Raw genomic sequence first — 18,325 nt, 5'->3', positions numbered from 1 at the left:
ACAACCCTGATATCATCCTAATTAATGAAACTCATCTAAGACCTGCAGACAATCCAAATCTGAGCGGCTACACACTGTATAGAAATGACCGACTGGACTACAGAGGTGGTGGTACAGCCATATTTATCAGGAACTGCATCAGTCACAATGGAATACTCAACCTCCAACTCACCGGTGTCGAAGTCCACACAAACTCAACTGGAAGACTTAAAATCTACGCCACCTACAACTCCCCTGCTAAGATCCTGTTATTTTCTGACTTGGATGCTGTACTGGGCATAAATGAATCCATCATCGTCGCTGGGGACTTTAACTCCAAACATCCCTCCTGGAACAGCAGAACCACAAATAAAAATGGCCGTATCCTCTTCAGCTACACAGGATTAAACAATGCTGTCGTAACAGGACCCACCGAACCAACCCACCACAGCAGACATCCCAACATCGCCATCCTAAACAACATCAAATACCAGTACAGTATTCAAGCACTGAACGAATTATCATCAGATCACAACCCAATCCTACTTAACTTAGGGAACAAAGCCCAGTCAGCTCCCCCCGAAACCTCCATTGTCTGGGAGAAACTTAGGAAAGTGCTACCAGAATACATTGGTCCGGTTCCCCATATAAAAGCCAAGGAAGAAATAGACACGACAATAAAGAACCTCACCAATCAAATCAATAAAGCCATAACAGCAGCCACAGTATCCACGATTACCGACAAACAAAACCGTCTCCCAAAAGAAATCATGGACTTAATAAGGGAAAAAAAACAGACAAAGAAAAAGATTCCCCAACACGTGTTCCCCAGGACAAAACAGCCTTCAACAGACTAAACAAATCTGTCCGAGAAGCTCTCCAGAACTACAGGAATCAACAATGGGACAACAAGCTCATCTCCATCTCCACAGCAGATCATTCCATGTGAAAATTCCTAAACAACCTCAGGAGCAAGCACAAATCCCCCCCCCCTCCAAGCAGAACAGCACCCTGCATACACAGATGCTGACAAAGCTGAAGTCATAGCAAGAAACCTAGAAAAACAATGCAGTCCTGCATATGAGAACCTGAACATCAGCCACGTATACAAGATCCATCGTAAAGTCAGGTTCACAGTAAATCGTCCCAATGACAATCCAAGCCCTATAATGCCTACCTCACCTACTGAAATAATCAGCATCAACCACCTCAAGATCAAAAAAGCCCCAGGTCCCGACGGCATCACTAACAAAGTCATCAAGGCACTACCATGCAAAGCCACAGCACATCTGGCAAACATCATAAACTCCACCCTCAAATGGCAGCACTTCCCCCAGTCATGGAAAATAGCTGACATTCACAAACCAGGCAAAGACCCACACCTACCTGAAAATTACCATCCCATCAGCCTACTATCCAACTTAGGAAAAATAACAGAGAAAATCATCCTCAAACTCCAAGATCATGTCAACCAACTAAATATCATTCCACAAGGACAATTTGGCTTCTGTCAAAATCACAGCACCACCCAACAGATCCATAGACTGGCAGAATACATCACCACAGGATTTAATTGGAATCGGCACACTGGAGCCGTCTTCCTAGACATCTCAAAGGCCTTCAATAAGATCTGGCATCAAGGCCTTCTCTACAAACTTATCATCGCAAACCTTCCACTAAACATGATACACCTGATTAAATCATACCTCTCAAACAGGAGGATGCAAGTCAAAATAAATGAAACAGTCCCAACACAACAGAAAATCCTCGCTGGAGTTCCTCAAGGATCACTGCTAGCCCCAATCCTGTTCAACATCTATACGGCAGACATCCCTCAAAATCCTCTCGCATCCACCATCGCCCTTTATGCAGATGACACGGCTATACTAGCCAGATCCTGCCAACCACATCTCATAACCAAAAAACTACAAGACACCATCCTGAATCTAGAAAAATGGTTTACAGACCGGCGACAACAATTAAACCCCCAGAAAAGCACAACGATACTCTCCACAAGAAGACGAGCATCCCACAAAGGAGACATCACCCTGTTCAACTCTAAAATTCCCTGGAAAACTGAAACAAAATACCTCTGAATTCCTCTCAACAAACGATTATGCTTCAACAGCCACACTAAGAGCACATGCACCAAAGCTTCAAAAGTTATCACCCAGCTGTACCCTTGATCAACAGTCACAGCAAACTAAGCATAAGAAACAAAATTTTACTCTACAAGACAGTGATCCGTACCACAATTATATACCCCTCCCCAGCCTGGAGCCATACCTCCAAGACAAACATCCTCAAGCTACAAAGACTACAGAACAAGTGCCTGCGAATGATACTGGACGCCCCATGGTTCATCAGGAACGCCCAGATCTACCGGGACATAAATATCCCCTACATCTCTCCACTACTACGCTCCCTAGCAGAAAAATTCTTTATGAAGACATCTACGCATCCAAATCAACTAATACAACAAGCCGGAAACTATGACAGTAATGACCACTGGAAACATGAAAGACTTAAAGCCGTCCTAACACTCAATGACGTGCAACCACCTCTGCCCACTCAGGGCGAACTAAAATAGCTCACAAATCTCTCCCATCACTGCTCCCGAAACAAACAATAGGGAATATAAAAAGCGTCATGCTTCATCTTCTGCGCCATATATGTCCTGGCCCTTGGTATCACCTTTGGATTTGGCTTCACCTGATGAGACTTGAATAAAGGTCGAAAGTTCGAGTAGTGACCCTTCTCATAATGAATAGCATTATACATGTTATACATTATAAATGTGAACTGTATTGTAATCCAAAAGGCTGATGAGATTCAGGTTCAGGAATTGAAGACTAAGCATTGTAAAGATGATACCAGTGCACTGCTAGAATCATTTTTCCAAACCAGAGACTTGGAAAAATTATTTTAATGAATGATGATGAGGGAGGGGGGTAATTGAATCAGTTGAAATAGTAGAATTATTAAGTGAACACTTTGCAAGAGCATATCATTCAGGTGGGGACACTGTACAAACAAGAGAGCCAAAGCCTTATATGGGAACTGAGGTCAGTGGCATATTACAGAACCTTAATGTGAATAGAGCTGCTGGATTGGATGGTATACTCAAAAAAGCCCCAGGTCCCGACGGCATCACTAACAAAGTCAACAAGGCACTACCATGATTCAAGTTTTATGCCAAGCTACAAAGGAATTGTCAGTGCCCTTTACCATATTGTTTAATCTAAGCCTCAGCTCTGGGTTAGTCACGAGGGATTGGAAAGAGGGGAAAATAGTTCTATTGTATAAAGGAAGCTCCAAGACTGATGTATCAAATTACTGATCGATCAGCATATCAGGAGTTCTCATCAAAGAACTCCTGATATGCTGATCAGTCAGTAATTTGATACATATGCTGATATGATATTAGAGAAGTTTGTCAAGAGCTAAATACAGGAATGGATAGATGAAAATGAATACTGTATGCAAGGGGGGGGGGCATGGTTTTGTGAAGGGTAGGTTATGCCTCAGTGACTTGCTCATGTTTCATAATACAGTGACAGCTGACTTGGATAAAGGGAATCGGTTTACAGTGATACTGCTGGACTTTGCAGAGGCCTTTGACAGGATACCAAATGGAATTGTAACCAGTAAACTGCAGCACGTCAGGATGGATAAAGTGTTGGTGAGATGGATAGGATGGTGGTTGGAGAGATATGAAAGTTGTTTATTCAGAAACAGAGTCCAAAAGAAAGCTTGTGACTAGTGGTGTGCCACAGGGTTCTGTTCTTGACTGCTACTGTTTAATTTGTACATTAACAACACAGGAAAGGATTTCAGAGGACCTGTTCAGTTATTTGCTGATGATGCAAAGTTGGGTAGAGCAATAGTTAATACAGATGATGTCAAAATTTTGCAGGATGGTTTGAATACATTTATGCTGGGAAAAGGAGAATGGATATCATTTTAATGTGGTAAAATGTAAGGTGATGCATTTTGGGGTGAAAAGATTACCATCTGTATACCACATTGGTGGAACCGTACTCCAGGAATGTGACAAAGTGAGAGACTTCAGTGTGTTCTGGGATAGGAAGTTAAAGTTTAGGGGGGGCACATAGCAAAAGTAGCTAAAGCAGCTCATCAGATTACCTGGTTAATGAAGACTACTTTGATGAGCAGAGACAAGCAGGTTATTGTTTCTCTTTAATGAACATAGATAAGATCCCATGTTGACTATTGCACACAGATCTGGGTGCCAGGGTTTCTTGGTGATGATGAGGAGGAGGTGGAGAGGATCCAGAGGCGAGTGACAAAAATGGCAGCAGATTTATGGAATGAACCTTAGGAAAACAGGTTGACAATTTGTAGGTCAAAGAAAGGCAGTAAAAGGACGATACGATTAAGACAGTGGAATAAGTTGTCAGTCTGTTGAGGGTGCTATCACTATGAATGAGTTAAAAAGTAAAGTATGATACATGCCATGCAGATGTTGGATAGTTCCTGACATGATGTTTAGGACATTCCTTGATTAAGATTAAGGACTCCTTGGAGTATCCTGTAATAATGATATTTTGTTATATACTGCGTGAAACAAGATGAAAAACCTAAGATCTGTATACTCTCTCTGTGACTAAATGAAAGCAAAAGCAAATCTCTAACTGTGGATGCAAAATAATAAATATAAACAATATTGTCAAAATGAATTTCATGTCATGCATTCTTGTAGATAAGTGCTGCGATTTACTCCCAAGTATACCTATCAGTAATAAGTGCTATAAACTTAAAGCAACAGTACCATCTTGAGCTGATACATTGCATTGAGTGCATGTGTATTTGTTATGTGTGACCTTCCACGATAATTATATGGTTTTCATGAAGATTTATTCATCTTCATCAATCAAAATAATCTAAAATCAAATGCTTTACTAATGTTTTCCCTTGATCATTATTCATTCCAGTTCTTATAATATATTCTTCACATCAAATACAGTACTTTATGTTATTTCCCTGGAAGTTACGAAAGGAAGCTGTGAACAAAAGGGCGAGGAGCGGTTTGTTTGCATGAAGGGTAGCTGAACGGTGGAATGCATTATCTGATAGAGTGGTGAGAGCGAAAACAGTCAATGAGTGGTATAATAGACTGTGTTTCCTAGGAGGGACCTCTTGCTGAGACTTGACTCCATGGAGGCCTGAATAATAATAATTTATAAAAAACAGTAGGAATCAGGTTGAGCAAATGCAAAGATTTTTATTTTTTATGTACTTATTTTTTCTTTTGGATCAGAAGGAAAAAATTAAGGAGAAAAGGTCCAGAGAAGACTGACAAGGTCAAAACTGGCCTTTGAGATGTGGGATATTAGACAGATCTAGGGAATGCAGTTTGCAGAGCTCTGTGAATAGAAGGAACAGAAGGAAGATGATTTGTGAAATACTTTGTCTGACACTGTGAATGCAAATACATTGAGTGAGTTCAAAGTACAGTTTGATGGGCTCTATAACATTGTTTGATTCCCGTGATGAGTCTTGACTATGGAGGTCTGGTGCTAATAATTTTTTTTTTTTTTACTTTTAAACCAAAATGACATTATTATGTCAAACCTCCAACCCACAAACACATAAAAAAAGTGTCAAAATCCTACAGTACGTTATTATTAAATATAGGTAGGTTTACAATTCTGGTTTTATGTTTAATTATTCAACTGAACTAACATCAGCACTAAAGAAACAAAATAAATATGACAATTTATTATGTTTGTAATTCACAAATTTCATTTTACTATTGAAAAAGAACTTAATTACCTAGACTACACACACAGACCTCACTTAATTCCTGTAGAACAGATAAAACAATCATCCTATTTTTTCACTCCAGGGTATGTTCCTAAAGATAAAGTGTTAAAGTACTAAATAAGTATTTACCAGTTCACATGAGGACAAACCCTAATATCTTCTGCAAGCATTTTGAAAAGGTTGATGTAGTTGAAAGAGATATGAAGTACAATATTCAATTAAAAGAGAAATCATCATATCATAATAAATATAAACTAACTTTTCTGGAATTCTTGCGAGAAAAGTATTTCAAGTGATCACAGGTTCACCTGGATTTTTCCTAGTTGCAAATTAATCAATTAACTAGCATGTTGAGTATTTTCTCTCTGGAACATTCCATTAAAACATGCAAGACTACATCATCAAGTGCTATCATCTTATGTCCTTTCACCATTCACCTTCACATAATCTTCAGAAGCAGTTACTTGTCTACCATCAACTGGTAATATATTCTCCCATAATATTTTCTATTGGCAACAGCTGAATATATATATATATATATATATATATATATTTTTTTTTTTTGTCCTGAATCGCTTAGCACTACTCTTACTGTTTGTCTTTCCTAACTAAAAGTGTCACTTTCCTATTCTGTTCTTTATACATATATATCAGGAGTATATATTCAGGAAGTGCTACTAGTACACCCACAAAATAGTATCGCCGATGCTATTTTGTGGGTGTGCACGAATTGCACAGAATAGCATCACTAACGTCACCTATAAAATCTTAGATATGCTGATACCATTCTAATAGCAGAAAACCAAAATAAATTAATCAAATTACTGCAGCTACTAATTGAAGAAGGTAAAGAATTTGGATTAGCCAGATATATTCATAAACAATATGAAAATTGAACATACAATAGAATACAAATATTTAGGCACCTACTTTACTGCAGAGGGAAAGCAAGATAAAGAAATAAAAATAAGAACAGTCATAGCTAAAGATGCCTTCTGGAAAAATAAAGATCTGCTCAGAATTTCTGTGGGTATCGAGACAAAGAAAAGAATGATAAGAACATTATTGTGGCCAGTTTTCACATATGGAAGTGAGACCTGGGTATTCAAAAGAGAGTACGACAACAGATAATGGCCTTTGAAATGTGGTTATAGGAGAGCTCTGAAAATCTCATGGATAGAACATGTGACAAATACAGATGTCATACGGAGAATGAGAACACAGAGATCTTTATTACAGGAAATGATCCAGAGAAAGATGAGAATGGCCAGGACATGTACTGAAAGGGTCAGCAGGACAGAGGATACTAACAGTTTTTAGAAAGAAAAATTATGGGAAAAGGATCAAAAGGCAAAAAATGAAAGACACTGCATGAAGATATAAGATCATGGACCGGATCACATGGCTATGCAGAAACCAAAAGGAAAGCCACCAACAGAGAACTGGAAGGACATAGTGCTTCACCCTCTCACTGAGGAAGCTACACGAAGAAGAAAAACATCACCTATATTATATTTTTGTTTTGCATTTATTCCTGATAAAAACTAATTGTTTTCTGGCTTTCAGTGATCCTAAAATTAAACAATATACCAATGCTTCATTAAAAGAACAAATTTTGATGCAAAAACATTGCATCAGATTCATGTTAATAAATTTGTCATGAGTTGCTATTTTGGTTTTCTGAGTGTCCTAAGCACTTCAGTTCATACTTATCATACACAAAAATGAACTGAAGTGCTTAAGACACCAATGAGATGAGTTTCTCATATATAATTTTTTATGAATGATTTATAACTTTCTTTGCCCAAACTCACAATGGGAAACAGCATTGACGATTTACTAAATGTTCTGTTTTCTGCTTCTCTCTTCTCCCAAATTACACATTTGAGTAATTCAAATAAACCAACCCAATATAACATTCATCTTCATTATCGTTTTCTAATATATCATAAAACGAACACTGTCAGCCACTCTATGCATATTTGGTGACAATTAATTGTCAAACTGAAGTATTCAAAGTTATCCTACAATTAATTGCATTTGCCAATTAAGATGGGTGCTGATGGAAGTTTTTGCACTTGGCTATGTTACCAATTATGTTTGGTTTAATCCTTTACCAAGTGTTAGCAAACAAAGTTTGCACCTGAAGTATTTTCAGGACTAGGGCAACTTGTGGCAAAGGTAGTATAAGTTCTCATGACTTGCCTTAGTATTCCATAATGCAAAGCACATATCCTTGAGGACATGTTTCGACTAGTTTCGATCTTTATTGAGGTCATATCAGTGGGAGCCAGATCCAGAGGTGGTGATACTAAGGTGGAAGTAATGGAGAAATCATATTTCCCTTAATGAATAGCATTATACACATCCTTGCAGACATGTGCTTTGCATTATGAGATATTAAGGCAAGTGATGAGAACTTCTACCACCTTTGCCATGAGTTCGACCTAGTCCTGAAATACTTCAGGAGCAAACTTTGTTTGCTTACACTTGGATAAAGGATTAAATCATATATATAATTGGTAAGATCGGTGCTGATGCACTATGCACTCTTAAAACTTTCATATATACATTTGTAGTGTAGGTTGTATACCCACATGACAGCACAACCAATCGAAATGGGCACAGGACACCAGTGATGTATAATACACACACAGTCCTTAACTAATGACAGGAAATATAATTAAAGATGCCAAGAAATTATATTCTTGAATTCATACTTTATCTAAGTTTAAGCAACAAAGTTTGCACATGAAGTCACTTCACAACTGGACTATTTCTATATAGAGGCTAATGACTTTACATCAATTGCTTTAGTATCCCACAATGCAATGTATATATCCTTACAGATTTGTATAATGCTATGTAGTATAGGAAGGTCCAATTTGTTTGTTTACACTTAGATAAAGGATGAAATCAAGAATATAATTTCTTGGCATTTTTAATTTATACTATAACCACACGTTAAACTTTCAACTAATGACAGGGTTTTGGTTACAAGAATTTGTAAGTCAAAATTCATTATTATTATTATGTGATCCCTTCAGGGAGTCCAGAGCCTCATCAAGAGAGGGCACCTACTCCATAGCTCTGTGTCTCTGCCACTCAATCCATCAACTACAACGAACCTCAACTACAATCATCAACATCTACACCATCAACTGCCCACCACCACTAGCATTTTCACAGACAATCACAAACATCCATGCCCACAGCGGTAATCGAACCAGCAGCTTTGGCTGGAGAGTGGATATGCTAACCGCTCGGCCAACCAGACCAACTTAGAAATTATATAAAGAAAAAGATATGTTAGTAATTAACATGACTAAATTCTAAGACATATAGGATTGTTTTGCTATATTTTAAAATAATTTTGTAATTTTGTTTATAGTGAAATAATACACTGTACAATATATGACAAAAAATCACTGTACTATAACAAATAATGAAATGTATGTGTAGTGCTTCTATGCGCTTATTAGTAAAATTATCAGCTGAAGACACAAGAAGAAAGAATAACCCTTGAAAGCTGATGCTCTGAAGTATTAATTGGATAATCCTTTTGGAGAAAATGTTGGATTCCTAACAAACTATTCACATTCAGGATTAGCAAGAAAGTATTCCAAGGATGGTTCATTAGATGCATAACTTTTGGAAGGTCTAGTCTCATTTTCAGTGGGTGAAGTGATAGCGAGAAGATGGTTTAAAAATGTGTACATTGCATTCAACTTAGTCTGCAACGTTCACCTTTTCTTGACAGCTTAAAGTTCTTTGTAGTGCAATTCCAGCTGCCAGAATGATGCAAGTAGAATGTTGCAATTGCGAGCTTGAATTATTCTGTCAGCTTTGCTAAATCTCTTAATGTTGGTATTCATTTCTTCATTTCCTATACCTCTACTCCTTGGAACAATCACCACCCCGTATACAAGAACAATTCTCAGGTCTTTAAGGAACACATCAAGGAATCAACGTCTACATCGCACGCACGCCATGTCATCTGACTTCGTTTATGTAGCGACTATCTGAGAGTAGGTGATCGTCGTATAGTCATACCAATTTCATTTTATTTATGGTGAATGGTATCACTATAAATGACATAACTTGAAGCTTACTAATGCAATGAACAATAAATAGTAAATAAATATAAACAAAAATCAAAAATAATGATTTGGGAAGTGTGCACAGTGAATTCGCTTCATGTGAAGTTATATTTATGCTTAACTATAAATAAGTAGTAAGTAGTTATTAATTTAATTTTTTTACATTACGTAAAATTATGAGCACATTAACAAACAAAAAATCTAACCGACTGCCAGTGGCCTCACATATTCTTGAGCTACACGCCTATATCTTCTTCCCTAATACACAACCCTTGTGGAAGTGTGTATACACTCCCAGCAGGTACGCCAACGGTAACAACCTGACTGCACAGTCAATAGTTCAGTGCTATGCGGCATTTCACGCAGGGCATAACGCATAACGTTACTGGCTGGATGGGTGAAGCAAAAATGCTTTTCTTTTTCCCCTTTATCTGTGTAAGTGATACTTTGAATGGGGTATTATTGAGCTACCTGCTCGCCCTATTGGGGCCTGAAGTTAGTGATGTTCGCTGTGTAGAAGAATAGATTTTGGTCTTCTGTATTTGCAGTGTATTGCTTCACTGTAGTTGTTGGCTTGTTTGATCAGTGGATTTGAGTGCAGGGTTGCCTTGGAAAAGAATTTCTCAGCTAAGTCATGGAGATGCGAGCGGATATAAGGGATGTTTACTTCTCGGTGGATCTGGGAGTTTCTTATGTACCATGGGGCATCTAGGATCATTCTTAGGCACTTGTTCTGGATTCTTTGTAGTTTTTGTATGTTGGTTTCTGAGGTATGACTCCATGCTGGAGAGGCGTAGGTGATAACTGGGCGAATTACAGTTTTGTACAGAGTTAGCTTGTTTCTTACATCTAGTTTGCTTTTGCGGTTGATCAGGGGGTAGAGTTGTGCAATTACTCTGGATGTCTTCACTCCTGTTAGTTTGATGTGATTACTAAATAGCAGTTTGCTGTCCAGTTTCACACCAAGATATGTTGCTTCTGTTACCCATGGGATCTTGAGTCCGTGAAGCTGGATGTCATCCTTTCTGGTGACTTTTCTTCTGGAGAACAGCACAGCAGAACTTTTCAGGGGGTTTACCTGGATCCTCCAATCTGTTAGCCAAGTTTCTAGTGTGTTGTGCTGCCTTGCAGCCTTCTAATTGCTAGCTGATGGCTGCGAGATCTTGAAAGTATCGCGGTGTCGTCTGCATATAATGCTGTAATGATATTTCTCGGGTTTGGGGGGATATCAGCTGTATAGATCGAGTACAGTAGAGGTGCTAAGAGGGAACCCTGTGGCACGCCTGCACGGATCTTGCATTTGGATGACACTGTTCCATTTAGTTGGATTTGCATGTGTCTGTCACTTAGGTATGCTTTAATTAGTTTGACTAGTTTTATAGGGAAGTTAAATTGTATAAGTTTGTAGAGAAGTCCCTGATGCCATACCTTATCAAAGGCCTTTGCTATGTCGATGAAGACTGCAGCCGTCTGGAGATTCCAGTTAAAGCCTCCTGCTATGTATTCTACCAGACGGTGTATTTGTTGTGCTGTGGAGTGTTCTCTGCGGAATCCGAATTGCTCGTTTGGGATGATTCCGAGCTTGTCAGTGATTGCTTGTAGCCTTGTGAGTATAACCTTTTCAGTGACTTTTCCGAGACTTGATAAGAGGCTAATGGGTCTGTAGCTTTCTGGAAGTTGAGGATTCTTACCTGCCTTTTTTATAGGTATGATATCTGCTGTTTTCCAGGTTGTCGGGAAGTGCTGAAATCTGATGATCGCGTTTGTTATATTAACAATATGTATTATTGCTTTTCTTGGAAGCAACTTTAGTGTTCTGTTGGTGATGCCATCAGGGCCTGGAGCCTTTTTGTTGTTCAGTTGTGCTATGATTTTAGTTATTTCCCCTGGGGTAGTGGGGGAGATGGGTTCTGAGGTATCAGTGAGATTTAATGCTTTCCTGACATGGCGATGAACTTTGTAGATGAAATTAAAGTTAAGACTTTTGTACGATGGGCTGCACTGCTCCTCCAGGTTGTCTATGAGGGCTTCTGCCTTTTCCGTGTCTGTGTGTACTATTCCTTGTTTGGTTTGTATAGGAGGTAAGGGCTGCCTTTTGGTGCGTAGGATTTTTAAGAATTTCCATATGGAGTGATCTTCTGTGTTGAGTGTGGTTAATTTGGTTTCCCATTCTTGATTACGGTGGTTTTGTAGAGCTTCTCTGACTTTTCTGTTGAGTTTGTTTAGTGTTGTTTTGTCCTGTGGTGCTCTTGTGTTGTGATATCTCTTTCTTGCTTTGTTCTTGGTTCTAATCAGGTCCATGATTTCTTCTGGGATCCTGTTGGTGGTGTGGTGGAGAGTGGTTTGCTTTACTGAGGCTATTGCTTTCTGCATTTGGCTTGTTAGATTGATTATGGCTATATCTATCTCTTCTTTTTTCTGTATGATGGGTGGTGGACCAATGTATTCTGGTAGAGTTTTTGCGAGTTTGTTCCAAGCTATAAAGGAGTGCTGGGGTGAGAACTGTTCTTGATTGCCTAGCCTGAGCTGAATGGGGTTGTGGTCTGATGGAAGTTCTTCTATTGTTTCTAGTTGGTATTGGTATGGGATGTTTTTAAGTATTACGATGTCCAAAACATCAGATCTTCCTGTTGGGCTGTGGTGAGTGGGCTCAGTAGGTCCAACCACAATGGCAGAGTTGTGCATTGCATAATTGTGTAAAATGTGTCCTTTGGTGTTAATGGATGAGCTAAACCAGGCTGTATGCTTGGAGTTGAGATCTCCTGCTAAGATTATGGAGTCTTTGGATCCGAGGATAGAGTCTAGGTCAGATATCAGTAGTGGGATTCCAGGTGGGTTGTATGCTGCATAGATCTTTAGACTGCCTGCGTTGCTGGTGTGTACCTCCACTCCGGTCACCTCTAGGTTCATAGTTGGGAGGTCAGTTACAGTGTTATGGTTTAAGTAGCTTTTTATGTAGACAGCAGTGCCTCCTCCTCTTGCACCAAGTCGATCCTTTCTGTACATTGTAAAGCCTCGGAGTCTTGGGTTATTTGCTGGTCTGAGGTGTGTTTCGTTGACTAGAATGATGTCAGGTTTGTATCTGGATGCAAATTCTTGGAGTTCCAGGATTTTGTTTGTTATTCCATTTGCATTCCAAGCTACAATCTTTAGTGAGTTTGGTTTGTGTTTTCTATTCATGACAGAGGGCTGTTAGGATGGATTGTGTTCCTTGTAGGAATCTCTTTCTAGAGGAAGGTGAGGGGCTTGTCATGCTAAATTCTTGCAGCATGGTGGCAAGCGAGGCAGTTAAGATTTTTTCTAAGTTGGAGCCTCGCTGTTCGTAGGATGTGGGGTTCTTAGGTCGTGCAGCCTCAGCATACGTTTTTGTCATGTTGGTTGGCTGTGTTGTTGGTGTGAACTGAGATGAAGGGTGAGTTGCCTGCTTGGCAGTGGAGTTGTTACCGGGAGGGGGGGTTCTGAGGCTAGTTTTTGTTATCCCACGATTTCTTGGGTGGGACATGCACCCCTTGTAATTGGCAGGGTGATGTCCTCCACAGTTAGCACAGCATGCCGGTGTTGTTTTTGGCTTGGTGCAGGTGCTAGTCGGATGTTCTTTGCCACATTTTAGGCATCTGTAGGGTGCTTTGCAGAGCCGTTGGGCATGCCCGAACGTTTGGCACCTGTGGCATTGTCCTGCCGATGCCTTCTTTCTTAGTGGCTCAGTTGTGATTTTGAGCCCACATATATTTTTCAATTCGTATATTCTTTTTTGTGTGTTTGATATCTCTACCAGAACTAGTGGCATAGGTTTTTTATCCGATCTTAGCATTCTGCTGACTTTAACTGGGGTCAGGCCTTGGTTGATGAGATCGGCATTGACCTCGTCGGTCGTGATTCCCTCGGCAACCCCCCTCAGCACCACTTTAAGGTTCTTTTCACTGGCCAGTGCAAATGTGTGAAAAGGCAGCATGGAGTTGTCCAGCATTTTTGATATCATGCGGTAGTCTGGGACTGATTCAGGTTGGATCTTTACCCCTTCATCTGTGTTTCTGTCCCAGGAGTAGTTGATGTTCTGTTCTCTGAGCGATTTCGAGACTGAGGTCCACTTATGTTTGTCTCGAAGGATTACCGGGGGTACCTTTTCTTTATTTCCCGATACTGCTTGTGTGGGCGCGTTTTCTTCCGTGGGTTCGTCCGCGGTCCTTCGCCTTTTGTTTGTGTGTTCGTCTGCTGTTGGTTCTGTCTGTCTGTTGTCCTCGGGTGTGGGGAGGGTAATGTTTTGTTCTGTGATATCGTCCTCTTCCTCTTCGGGTTCCTCTGCCTGTGTATACACTTTAAGGTAGCCTGGCCATTCGGTTTCGAACTTTTGAAGGAGTACCTTAAATAGTTCTAAGGCTTCGTCTCTGTTTATGTGTTGAAGAAAATCTTTAACGTTGTCCATTTCTAGTGTGTGTGTGTGTAAGGGTTCAAAAACGATGGTAAATTCGCATGGATCTTTCTTAAAAATCTTAAAGCTTACCTTTACCTGGGTGGGTGCTGGTAAGGACATAGGTATTGCAGTCTTCAGAGTCTACGCAGGGCATAAATAGATAAGCCCTAGTCACGGATGTCTAACGGCAATAGTCGAGCCTCAGTTAAAACTTCATTGGTTACAGCATTGCCACCCGTTATCCTGTTCCGCCGGACACTCGGCATTGGGCAAGCAAGAACTTATGTATAATGGCTGGCGTGTCTTCTCCGTTAGAGTTAAGATAATGTCTTTACAATTCACAACACTTAATAATTTTAAACCCCAATAAAATTTCTGAAAGTAACACTTCTATCCAAATCCAGTAAGTACATTTTTTTTTAAATTTAATTTTGACAAAATAACATGTCAAGTGCCGACAATAGTATTATGAAACCAAAACTAATAATGTACTAACATAAACAATTTGTAAAATTATTCAGAATGTTAAATTATGACTATTTTTACATCAGATTTGCAAATACTGTTGTCTACCATATTCAATTTACTATCTTCACTGAAATTATGCCTAAATAGCTGTCGTGTTTTTTGCGACAGTATTATACCAGCTGATACAGCTGGTGTTTTCAATGTTCCTATTTTCATAGTCTGTTTTTTTATTGCTAATTTTCATGCCAACTTTGTTACACCAATTTAGTTGTGGAAACTTATAGACCTGTAGTGATTTAAGAGAGTATAACATCATCATCATAAAGAGCAGAAATAACATCTCCAATTTAGATGCAAGATTTAATGACTTTTTTTCATAATGCATTTCATACAGGTGATGAATAAGATTGTAGATACTGCAAATTAGGGGATACATAGCCAAAATTGTGAAGATAACGCAAGGGCTTCTGGGAATAATGCAGAGGACGCTTCTTGTAGAAGTAGGGACATTCTTGTTCCATTGAATAAGGCTTTGATTTGGCCACATATGGACTATTGTGCCAAGATTTGGTCACCTGGTTTCCAGAAGGACGAAGAGATGTTGGAAAGGGTCCAGAAGCGACTGACTAAGGTAGTTGCTAAACTCTGGAATGTCGAATATGAGGAATGATTGAGAAGATGCAATTTGCAGAGTCTGGTGGACAGGAGGAAGAGGGGGGAGATATGATAGAGACATACAAATTAGTAAGGGGTTGTTATGGGATCAGTGTTGGTGAGGTTCTACAGAAAACCGTGGAAGATCAGGGGAGAACTAGAAGTCATCCCTGTGAATTGTATAAAGAGGGTGTGAGTAGGGGAGTGAGAAGCAGGTTTTTTTCACGCAGAGTTGTGAATGATTGGAATGCCTTGCCTGAGATTGTGGTGTCTGCAGAGAATTTGAGTGGGTTTAAAGCACTGTATGATGAGTTGTGTGTATGATAAAAGAACCTCACAGATAAGTCTTTGACTCCATGGGGTCTTGGATAATAATAATAAATAGACAGAAGCGAGTATGAATCTTCGATACCAGAAATCAGTAGAGGAAAAACATGATCACGTGTCTCACTGTTTTCTATTTTGCATAACATATTTCCCCTTCTTTCTTCTTCTTCTTATTATTATTTTGACTGGAACATTAAACTTATTTAGGAGATGGACCAAGTCCTTGACTCTTTATCCCTTCATCTGATTTTACCTTATATATGAGGGGATTATTGTGGCTAATTTACTCACTTATTGTGAGCATTGTAAGCTGTATTTGCTTTCTCTTGCAATGGAGGGTTTCGGTTTTTTATTATCATTGTTGAAAAGACCTGAGGGTTTGTAGTCCGCTGCCTGTCGAATTAGCTGATTTGGGTGATTATCTGTGACTGTGAAGAATTTTTCTGCAATGCTTATCAAAGGTTGGCTTCTTGGTGTAATTGGAGGTTTCTGATGAACCAAGGGGAAATAAATACCATTCTTAGGCATTTGTTCTGGATTGTCTGTAATCTGTTGATGTTTATTTTAGTTGTGTGTCCCCAGGTTGGTGAGGCATAAGTTAGTTGAGGTCTTATCACAGATTTGTAGAGGAGAATTTTGTTGTTTATGTTTAGGAAGCTGTTCCTATTCAAAAGTGGATATATCTGTGCTATTGTCTGACTTGCTTTAGTGGAGACACTATTTATATGTGTCTTGAAATTTAGGCACTTATCAAGATGAACTCCCAAAGTAGAGTTGTGCCAAGGGATGATTTTTCCAAAGATTTGTATGCTCTTGTGTTTGGTTCAGTTTTATGCCTGGTGAAACGTATGGCAGAGCCTTTTCCTGGATTGATTGCGATATGCCATTTGGTGTACAAATCTGTAATTCGTTTACTTCTCTCTACAGTTTGTTTGTGGCCAGGTGTGGATGGAGGGATCTGGCTATGATAATTGTGTCATTGGCATAGAGGGTAGTGGTGGATGGGGCAACTTGGGGAGATCTGCCATGTATATGGAGAAGAGTAGGGGAGATAACAGAGAGCCTTGAGGGACTCCAGACACGACTCTCCTCTCTGTGGATCTGATTCCATTGAGTTTTATTTTAGATTTTCTGTTATTCAGATATGATTTGATAAGTAGCACTAGTGCTAATGGGATTCCTACTAAGTATAGCTTAAAAATTAGACCATGATTTCTAACAAATGCTTGTTTTATGTCCAGGAAGATTGTGCAAGAATTTTGGTGCCATTCATACCCCTGGGTGATGTATTCAACGATTCTATAAATTTGGAGAGTGGTAGAATGCTGTTTTCACAAAAATTATAAATAATAGAATAAAATCTAAACTAGAGGGAATGCAATCCTGTGAACAAGCTGGAATTAGAAAGAATTACAATATTTTGGGCCATATTCACACATTAAGACAGCTCATTGAAAAATCAATTGAATACAATAAATCATTATGTCTGGCCTTTATAGACTACGAAAAAGCATTTGATTCAGTTAAAACATCTGCAACACTAAAAGCTCTTGAAACCCAGGGAACTGAGAAACCATATATTGAAACACTAAAACATATTTTAAAAAAAATTTAGAGCCTGCGTAGCTCAGTAGAAGTGGTGTTTGCACTCTATGGCGCTTAACCGCACGAAGAAAGGATTTGGGGGTTCAAATCTAGTCACCGACCAGAGGAAATTTTTCTAAGCCTTTTTTCGACCGGTTCCCAATTTAGTCGATCTCTGGCACGGGCTAGCGGGTTTTTTCTCCCGTAAACTCAAGAAAATCGACCGTTGAACCCACACTATTTTCAGACATTAAAAATATTGTGTTAGGGTTAGGCACCACGAGATGGCGGCACTAGCTTGCCGCCTTCTTCACTGCGTACCGATGAATCAGTGATATTCTTGGGCCAGCTATCTCTCTGATTGGCTACTAGTGGAGATTGAACTGCCCACTCAGTCTCCAAACGTTAGATAGGGTAAACGGCCTCGCCCACTCCCTATATGGGAACAAATAGGTGTTAGCTGATTCTGATTTTGATAAAACATATTTACAATAATGTAACTTCTGTAATTAGATTATATAAAAACAGTGAATAGTTCCCAATACAAAAAGGCATCCAGCAAGGCGACACCATATCTCCAAAATTATTTACAGCTGCACTAGAGGAATTCTTTAGAAGCCTTGCTTGGGAAACAAAAGGAATAAACTTAAATAGAGAAAGGCTGCATCATCTGAAATTTGCAGATGATATTGTTCTAATAGCAGATATTCTTGAAGATCTGGAAGAAAGGCTCTCGTCGTCCGGTAGCATCCTCTAGCAAGAGAGTTGTAGTTGCTGAGTAGCTCTTCTCCATTTCTCTATGTCTGTCGCTTCCGTCATTCTTAAACCAGTCCATTGCACGATGTTATTAAAGCACTCTCTAGTTGGTCTTCTGCATCTCTTCCCCTCAACTTTCACTTGTAATACAGTTCTTGGCAGGTGTCCTGTAGAACCTCTCATAAGATGTCCTGCAACTCTGGTCTTTCTTTGCATAATATTCTTGAGCAGTGTTCTTTCCATTCCAACTCGTCTTAAA

General features: G+C 39.3%; 1 protein-coding gene across 3 annotated transcripts in view; it reads right to left on the bottom strand.

Moving 5' to 3' along the window:
- LOC150099190 (uncharacterized) overlaps positions 1-10,103 on the bottom strand; it is a 29,551-nt gene extending 19,448 nt beyond the window's left edge. The window contains exon 1 of one of the 3 annotated variants that reach the window (XM_090403940.1): positions 10,073-10,103. The gene's annotated coding sequence lies outside the window, so the exon portion shown is untranslated. Of the gene's footprint in view, positions 1-9,286; positions 9,731-10,072 lie in introns of those variants that run through there. The other 2 variants (XM_090403938.1, XM_090403939.1) reach the window with 2 other exon arrangements.
- Positions 10,104-18,325: the final 8,222 nt, after the last annotated feature.

The sequence above is a fragment of the Typopeltis vanoorti genome, chromosome 14 (assembly GCF_054136105.1).
Source record: "Typopeltis vanoorti isolate ZY-2024b chromosome 14, IOZ_Tvanoo_1.0, whole genome shotgun sequence".
Lineage (NCBI taxonomy): Eukaryota > Metazoa > Arthropoda > Arachnida > Uropygi > Thelyphonidae > Typopeltis > Typopeltis vanoorti.
Note: the sequence above shows the minus strand (reverse complement) of the source record. Positions and strands in the feature narration are given on the sequence as shown.